General features: G+C 39.0%; 1 long non-coding RNA gene across 1 annotated transcript; it reads left to right on the top strand.

Annotated features, from left to right (window-relative positions):
- The first annotated feature begins 2,108 nt into the window (after positions 1 to 2,108).
- On the top strand, positions 2,109 to 7,683 carry LOC106025884 (uncharacterized). The gene is made up of 3 exons (XR_001199473.2): positions 2,109 to 2,254; positions 5,274 to 5,383; positions 7,247 to 7,683. It is a non-coding gene; the product is annotated as an uncharacterized LOC106025884 (long non-coding RNA).
- Positions 7,684 to 8,375: the final 692 nt, after the last annotated feature.

The following is an 8,375-nucleotide window of genomic DNA, read 5'->3' as shown; positions in this document are numbered from 1 at the left end:
TCCTCCCCTGTAGATCCCTTGATAGAGATTACTGTTCAGTATGGTTAGTGGTTATTTAAAATTGCAATTAACGAAAAAGAAACAAAAAACCTTTCCCCCAACACAAGTGATTTTTTCCCCAGTACTGGGGATTGAACCCAGGGCCTTGCCACTGAGCTATACCCCCTAGCCTTTTTTTTTTTTTTTTTTTTTTTTTTTTGCAGGGGATTGAACTCTTCGCATTTACCAGTCAAGTGCCTGAACCACTGAGCTAAATCCTACCCCAGGCTGTTTTATTTTTTTTAATTTTCTATCTTATCTCTTTCTCTCTTTCCATTTTTTCCTCTTTCTCTCTCTCTCTCTCTCTCTCTCTCTCTCTCTCTCTCTCTCTCTCTCTCTTTCTTTCTTTCTTCTTTCTTTCTTTTTGCTACCGAGGATCAAACTCATGACAGCGTGCTTGCAAGAAAGGTGCTTGTGCCTCTGAGCTAAATCCCCAGTCCTATTTTTTAAATTTTGAAGCAGGGCCTCACTAAGTTGCTAAATTGCCCAGGCTGGATTTAGACTTTTGATCCTCCTACCTCAACCTCCCATAGTGCCGGGGTTACAGGCCTACACCATTATGCCAAGCTAATGCAAGTGATTTTGAAATGTCTACTTTTGGTATTGTTCAGAAATGCATTTTGTAACAAAATTCTTGAGGTCACATTTAGCTTTTGAGGTTCCATACACACTGACCCACAATAGGTTTCACCACCTGTCTCAGGTGAAAGAAACATTTATCATTTGTTGGCTGACTTCACACATATTTTACAAATATTTGTTCAATTTATAAAATGATAGTAAATTAAAGACAAACGTACTCCAAATAGTTCTCATTATTTCTAGATAAATGAACTACATGAAATGTTTTCTGTATAATTATTATTTCTTTTGAGACAGGGTCTTGCTATGATGTGCAGGCAGGCCTTGAGCTCACCTATGTATCCCAGGCTGGCCTTGAACTCATGGCAATCTTCCTGCCTCACCCTCCCGAGTGCTGGGATTACAAGCACATGCCGACACACCCTGTTAGCTGTATAATTATTGATGCCATACATATATCACATTTATTTTTCTATATATGAAATAATTCCTAATACTTTTGTGCCATCCATGTAAATGCTATGTACCATCTTGTGGCATGAGAAAATCAATTCTGAAGTCATCCAAAATATTTTAGTAGTTGACTACTAACCTAGAGTGCGAGTATCCCCAACATCCTGCTATCTGTGACCCCAGAAAAGTTGTTATCCTTCTCAGTGTCTCAATTTCCTCATTTTTAATTTTTTTCAGTACTGGGCATTGAAGCCAGGAGCACTCTAACACTGAGCTACATCCCAGTCCTTTTATTTATTTCGAGATAGTATCTCTGTGAGTTTCTGAGGCTGGTCTCAAAATTGTGATCCTCCTGCCTCAGCCTCTTGAGTAGCTGGGATTACAGGCTTGCATCACCATGCCCAGCTGTGCATTTTTCATTTAACTTAAGCATAAAAGTTTTCTTTGTGTCTTTGAGACTTCAGTCTGAAGGTTGCTGTGTCACATAAAACTTTGACTGAATACATTTATTGATTTTTTTGTTGTTGTTGACCTGTATTTTATTGTAGGAATGTTGTTCCTCACCCTTTTACTGGCTGAGGAAAGGGATCACACCTTTCTGCACGTATGCAATGGTATATTTATTTCCAGTCTCTTGCTTCTTCTAACTTTGTATCTTCTTTTTTGAAAATGGGATATTCAAAACAAAAGAACCACACTGTGTAAAATATGGGCAATAAAATAATGTAACAAACTTAACATAATCTCTTCACTAATAATCACTGTTTACCACTGTGGTGTGTTGCTTAATGTATTTTCCCTATCTCTATGTCTTTTAAATACATTTTAAAAGAAGAATAGGAATCTTGGGGGAAAAGCCAGGATATAAAATACTTGGATGTCAATTCACATAACTGCAGTCTTTTCCCAAGTCACTAGTTATTCTTAGAAACCATTTCTACCACCTCCATGACTAAAAGGAAGCGGAGCCGCCATCTGTTCTTAGCGACCAGCTGGAACTGGAACCCGATAGCCCTGTGGGTGGAGCGTGGGAGGTGAGGCCTCCTGGTTCCTGATTTGCTACCCCTGTCTGCAGACTTTTCTGTCCGTGCCCCATTGCGGTTTCCTGCGAATAGGCCCTCTATTGGGCTCTGTGGAAAATTCCGTATAGAAAAATTTCTGGAAAGAAGCCACGCAGAAGGTAGGGGCGAAAATCTGAGAAGCAAGAGAAACAACTAAGTATTTACTTGATTCTGTACACAGATTGGAAATTGTTTGAAAGATGTGCTTAGATCACCAAATTAGGATGCTCATTTCCTCTTTTTTTGGCTAGTAACATCTGAGATGTATTGAATGTGACTTTATACTTAAAAGTTAATAATTAAAAGGGTCCTTTTTTTTCTTTTTTGAGGCAGGGTTTTGCTTTGTAGTGCAAGCAGGCCTTGAACTCCTTGTGTAGCCCTTGATGGCCTCCAACTCGCAGCGATCCTCCTGCCTTAGCCTCGTGAGTGTTGGGATTACAGACACCACCGTGCCGACAGACGGGTGCATTTTGTCATTACCTGAAAAACAAAACTATGTAATTTTCAACATGCACAATTTTACTGTATTTAGAATCTTAATTAACTTTTTGATTTTTTTAATATTAAACTTTGTTTCTAGCTGGGGTAGTATAAATATATTTTCTGTGACTTAGTTTTCATCTCAGAATCACTTGTCTTTAGCTGTAGCAGCATAATCTGTCTGTGTCTCATGAAATCAAAGAATGAAGTTGAGAACAAAAGAGGTAGGCAGGAGGACCATCTGTTAAGAACAGAGAATTAAGCCGGGCGTGGTGGCTCACGCCTGTAATCCCAGCACTTGGGAGGCTGAGGCAGGAGGATCTTTGCGAGTTTGAGACCAGCCTCGGCTACAAAGTGAGCTCAAGGCCAGCCTGAACTGCACAGAGAAACCCTGTCTCAAAAAGACAAAAAAAAAAAAAAAAAAAAAAAAAAGAATAGAGAATTAGCTGGGGATTTAGCTCAGCGGCATAAGCGCCTGCCTGGCAAGCACAAGGTTGTGAGTTCCATCCCTGGTACAAAAAAAAAAAAAAAAAAAAGAATAGAGAATTAGCCAGCCATGGTGGTACACACCTGTAATCCCAGTAGGCCAGCCTAGGCTACTTAGTGAGTTCAATGCCTGTCTGAGCTACATAGTGAGACCCTGCCTAAAAAAAAAAACAAAAACAAAACAATAACAAAGAGCAGAGAAACAGTGCCAGCTCATTGGGAGGGGACCAGAAAGTGACGCCATTCCCCAAAATGACCAGGGCTTACACCCCGCTGAGTCAAACTATGGTCAACCTGTGGAACTAAAACAAACTCAAACTAGAAATGGGCCTAGGACGAATCTCAGTGTGTAGCAAGTGTAGACCTGCAGGTGTCTCTTGGCCTCTCTACTATCCGAGTGGTTCCTTAAAAGAGCAAAGTGGGAAGGAAAAACCATTTTCCAGACAGGGAGAAGCAGTAGTCATAGCGATCATCCATCACCTTGCTTGTTACCTCCCTGCACTTAATTGTCCACCTGGTTCTCAGTAACTCTTACCTCAGGCTCCTGCTTATCCAAACAAGGCTTGGTCATGCAGTCTCTGCCTGTGACCTTCTGTCAAACTTGCCTGTCTATAATGTATCCACACGGTGGAGCAGAGGATGTCATGAAATCATTTGTTTAGATTAGAGGCTTGAAACCTTCCAATTAAAAGTTTGTGTGTAGGTTCAGCCTTTGCTTCTCATATAACCTATTTGGCTAAGGTATTAACAAAAACAGAAGAGGGTAATTGCTAACTATGTTGTACACTTTTGTAGAATGAGATACATACTAATACATCCTTTGAAAAGAATGCACTGGGGCAAGAGATGTAGCTCATTGGTAGAGCACTTACTTAGAATGTTCAGTGCCCTGGGTTCAGTCCCCAACGCCATGGTAGGAGGAGAGTGACAGTGGTGGAATGCACTAACTTGGAAAGAGGCCGTTATTTTATTGCCAAATGAATAAAAATAACTTGCAGAGTAATAAATGCGCACTGATCTTATTTTAGCTAAACTGATTACCTTGGTATAAGAACAGCAAAAAGTTCAGAACCACGTGCAAACAACTTTTAGGGGCCCCAATTCAACTATTTTTTTTTCATAATTTCTAATTATAAAAATATTTGGCCTTACTATAAATTTAATTCTCCCAAGTTATGTTTTTCTTTTTTTTTCCTTTAGATTTTGTTTTTGTATTGCATTCAAAGTTTCTACCCTGGTAGAATTTTTTGGTGTGACTATTCCTATTTTTTCTCCCAAGAAACTACTAGAGCACCCTGCAAATATCTGGAAGCCATTTGAATTTCTCAGGAAAATAACATATAGAGAAAATATTGACAAGTTTTAAGAAAGAAAACTTTCAAAACCCTTTAAATGGGTGCAGTTTATAAACAGTGAGTGGTGGAAGAAGAAAAGCCAGAGAAGAGGCAAACATCACCAAAAATAGAACCATGTCAGAACATTACTTGAAAAGGCATAGCCACTTGACATTCTGATGCATGCTATTTTGGCATCAAAGTTCCCAAGTTGGAAAGGCAGTAAAAGCCATTCCTTGCTTTTATCTTAAATTAGTAAGAAGAGCAATAATAGTACAGTTGAGGGCAATGATGCATACCTGTCATCCCAGGTACCTGGAAGGCTGAGATAGGAGGATATCCTGAGTTCAGAAGTTCAAGACCAGGCTGGGCTACATAGATCTTGTCCAAAGAAATAAAAAAAAACAGGACAAGTAATTTCTTTCACTTTGTCTTTGAGCCAACAGAATGGAAGACAGTTTACTGTAATGTGTTTCTGTGCTTCTGATACCCAATTGTTGGGTAAAATAGTTGGGTAGGAAAATATTGCTGGACAGGTTTGAATCACTCTGAAATTTAAGATATTCTCAGACACTTCGGCTACATTTGTTCATATAGGACACTAAATATATTCATTGCAAGTCATTTATACACATAGTAAGAAAATAATATATTTCATTACATTGCCCCTTTTGTCAATTGTTTGTTTAAATTTCTTGTCTATTTTTTCTCTTAATGTAGTTTATATTCCAGATATTAATTCTTTATTCATTATCTGCATAGAAAATATCACTTCTTTGTCCATAGATGTTTTTTCCTTTTTGATCGATTTTTTCCTTTATTTGTCTTTTTGAAACAGGGTTTCCCTATGCAATTCAAGCTCACCCTGAACTCACTTTGTCACCCAGGCTAGCCTCGAACTCACAGTGATCCTTCTGTCTCAACCTCCTGAGTGCTGGGAATACAGGGGTATGCTACCACACTTGGCCTATGGTGTGTTTTAATGAATGGTTTTTGCTTTGTTTTATTTATTTTCATTTTTTGTTTTTAGGGTGTTGGGGATTAAACCTAGAACCTCTCACATGCTAGGCAAATGCTCTAATACTGAAATACTGTCCCAACCTTTTAAAAGTTTTTATTTGAAATGATCTAAGCTAGAAAATGTGCAAATATGGTAAAAATACCTTTTTTTCCTTTTGAGCTATTTGAAAATAAGTTGTTGTCTGATGTCCTATCATTCCTGAATAAATACTTCAGTGTTTTTTTTTATATACAAGGGCCTTTTTCTGCATAACCCCAAGGTGCTGGAAAAATCAAGACTATCACGTGACTACCATCTGACTCTCAGACCCCTTCAGGTTTCACTTGTTGCCCCTGTCTGGTCCAGTATAGCAAAGGACCAAGTTTAGCTTTCAGCTGCCATCACTTTGATGTCCCTTCCTTGGAAGAGTCCCTTAGTCATTCTTGGTCTTTGGGAACCTTTTGAAAATGACAGGGCAGTTATGTAGAATGCCCCTCGATTTGGAGATGCCTGATGCTTCCTCATAATTAGATTCCCGGTATGTATCTTTAGTTTTGGTTTTGCAGTACTGATAATTGAACCTAGGGCCCACACACTGTGCTATATCCCTAGTCCTTTTTTTAAAAAATATATTTTAAATTTTGAAGCAGGGTCATACTAAGTCACTCAGTTGCCCTATCTGGGCTCTAACTTGTGATCTTCCTGCGTCAGCCTCCTAGAGTGCTGGAATTACAAGTATGCACCATTATGCCTGGAGTTATATTTTTTGAACACTGTGACCTAGGCTATTCAGGTTATGTATCTTTGTCACAGATGTTGCAGAAGTGATGCTGTGCCTTCAGTCCATCCAGTTAGGTGACTGTGACATGAGTTTGTCCTGCTAAGAGTGTCATTTCTTGTGATTATCTAATGAAAGCTAGTCTACCAGACTTCACTAGAAAGTTTCTCTTTTTCTTTCTGTAATTAACAAGTAGTTTGTACAAAGGCATTTGAGGGCATGTAAAAATTCTGCTATATGTCACCGTTTTATTTTATTCATTTATATCAGTATGTGATTTGGAGTATTCTATTTATTATATGAGTTACATCTGTTTAATTTTTAAATTGTCACTTTTAATTATACAAGTTAGGATAAAGATTAAGAATAAAGTAATACAAGAAGAAAACACATGTACAAGTGATTGTATATGATGCTATGTATCAGTTAGTGAGCCTGGTGCAGGAAGAACAAAATTGTGAGGAGTTGGGACTTAGGCCATGTGTCTTTACAGCATTGCCAGAAGATGGCCAACTGGAATTTCCAGTTGGGCACCCATTCCTGGGGGAATAAGGAAATCACTGTGATAACAAAGCTTCCAGTGCTAACTGTGCATCATGTACTGCTGTAAGTGGTTTACGGACATTAGCTTATCCACCTTTTACAGCTGAGGAAACTGAGGCACAGAAGAACTTAGCCAGGGTTGAAGAATTAGTGTATGGCAAAGCAAGATGTGTGGCTTTCACTGCCACGTTCTTGCTTGTTCTTCTCTTCTGCTTCCAAAAAATTCCTTTCTATCCCATCTTCTGCCCTCTGGTTACCATTGGGTAGCCATGATGTAAGCCAGATAATAATGAATGCATTTTTAAAAATTAAACCTTTGGGTGGTAAGAGCTGTAGCTCAGTGGTAAAGCATATGTGTTGCATGTGTGCAGCCCTAGATTGAATCCCCAGCACCAAAATAAAAATTAAACTTTTCAGTTTTGAAATCATTGTGGATTTACATGTAACTCTAAGAAACAACATAAGAGGGATCTATGTTTCCTTTCCCTAGGTTCCTCCAATTGTGACATCTTCAAGAACTGCAATACAGTGTCACAGTCAAGATAGTGCCAGGAGATGCCCTAGGACATCTCCTGTTGTCTTATCGTAATCACGCTTGCTGTTCTTGTCTCCTGTGCCTCCCCTGTCTGTGACCCTAACCCCAACGCTAATCTGTCCCATCTGTAGAATTTTGTCATTTTAAGACTGCTCCATAGATGGAATAATATATAGGGTAAATATGTCACTTCTTGGATTTGGCCATTTTCAATCAGCTTAATTCTTTGGAGATTTATCCAAGTAGCTGCATGGGTCAACATCTTGATCCTTTTTATTGTTGAGAAGTATTTCATAATGTGGATGTCTCTGTTCATCCACATTCATCTATGGAAGGTGGCTTGTTTCCACTGTTTTGCTGTTACTAATAAAGCTGTTATGAACATTTGTGTACAGGTTTTTGTGTGAACAGAAGTTTTCATTTCTCTGGAATAATTTCCCAAGAATACAGTTTCTGGGTTGTATGGAAATTGCATATTTAGTTTATAAGAAACTGCCAGAATCTTTTTCAGAATGTATTAGTTTACTTTTCCATCTGCCATGTATGAGTGGTTCAGTTTGGTATTGCACTGTTTTCTATCTTAGGCATTCTGATAGTACAGTGCTAGCTTAGTGTGGTTTTAATTTGCATTTCCTTAATGGTTAATTATTGTAATCCCAAATGTTGAGTTTACTCATCCAAGTATTGTAATCCTCTTTCTAGTTTTCCTCACAATCCAAAAAGTTATATTTGTAATCCCATTGAGATGTTATTGGAATCCCAGCAAGTTAATCAAAGGACTTTGGCCCAGACAGGACACTGTAGCCAGTAAAGCCTTAGAGGTAGAACCAAGGGGCTCTGTCTTCCCTACCCCTAGGAATTTGCCTCTGGTGTGAAATGAATACCAATGAGATACCTGTGCATCACTAATACCCCTCAGGCACCACCCCCAACCTAAGCTACATGTATGCCCCCACTCCACATGTGCAGCAGAGAGATTCCCAGACCCTGGGGAAAGATCACCGACCCCAGGGTGATGCCAGACCCCAGAGGGTCAGGGGGTCTCTCCCTGCATTCTTTTTTTTTTTTTGTCTTTTTCCTTTTT

The sequence above is a fragment of the Cavia porcellus genome, unplaced genomic scaffold (genome assembly GCF_034190915.1).
Source record: "Cavia porcellus strain 051 isolate PalLab524CR breed Dunkin Hartley unplaced genomic scaffold, mCavPor4.1 scaffold_3, whole genome shotgun sequence".
NCBI lineage: Eukaryota > Metazoa > Chordata > Mammalia > Rodentia > Caviidae > Cavia > Cavia porcellus.
This window is presented reverse-complemented; position numbering and strand designations above follow the sequence as displayed.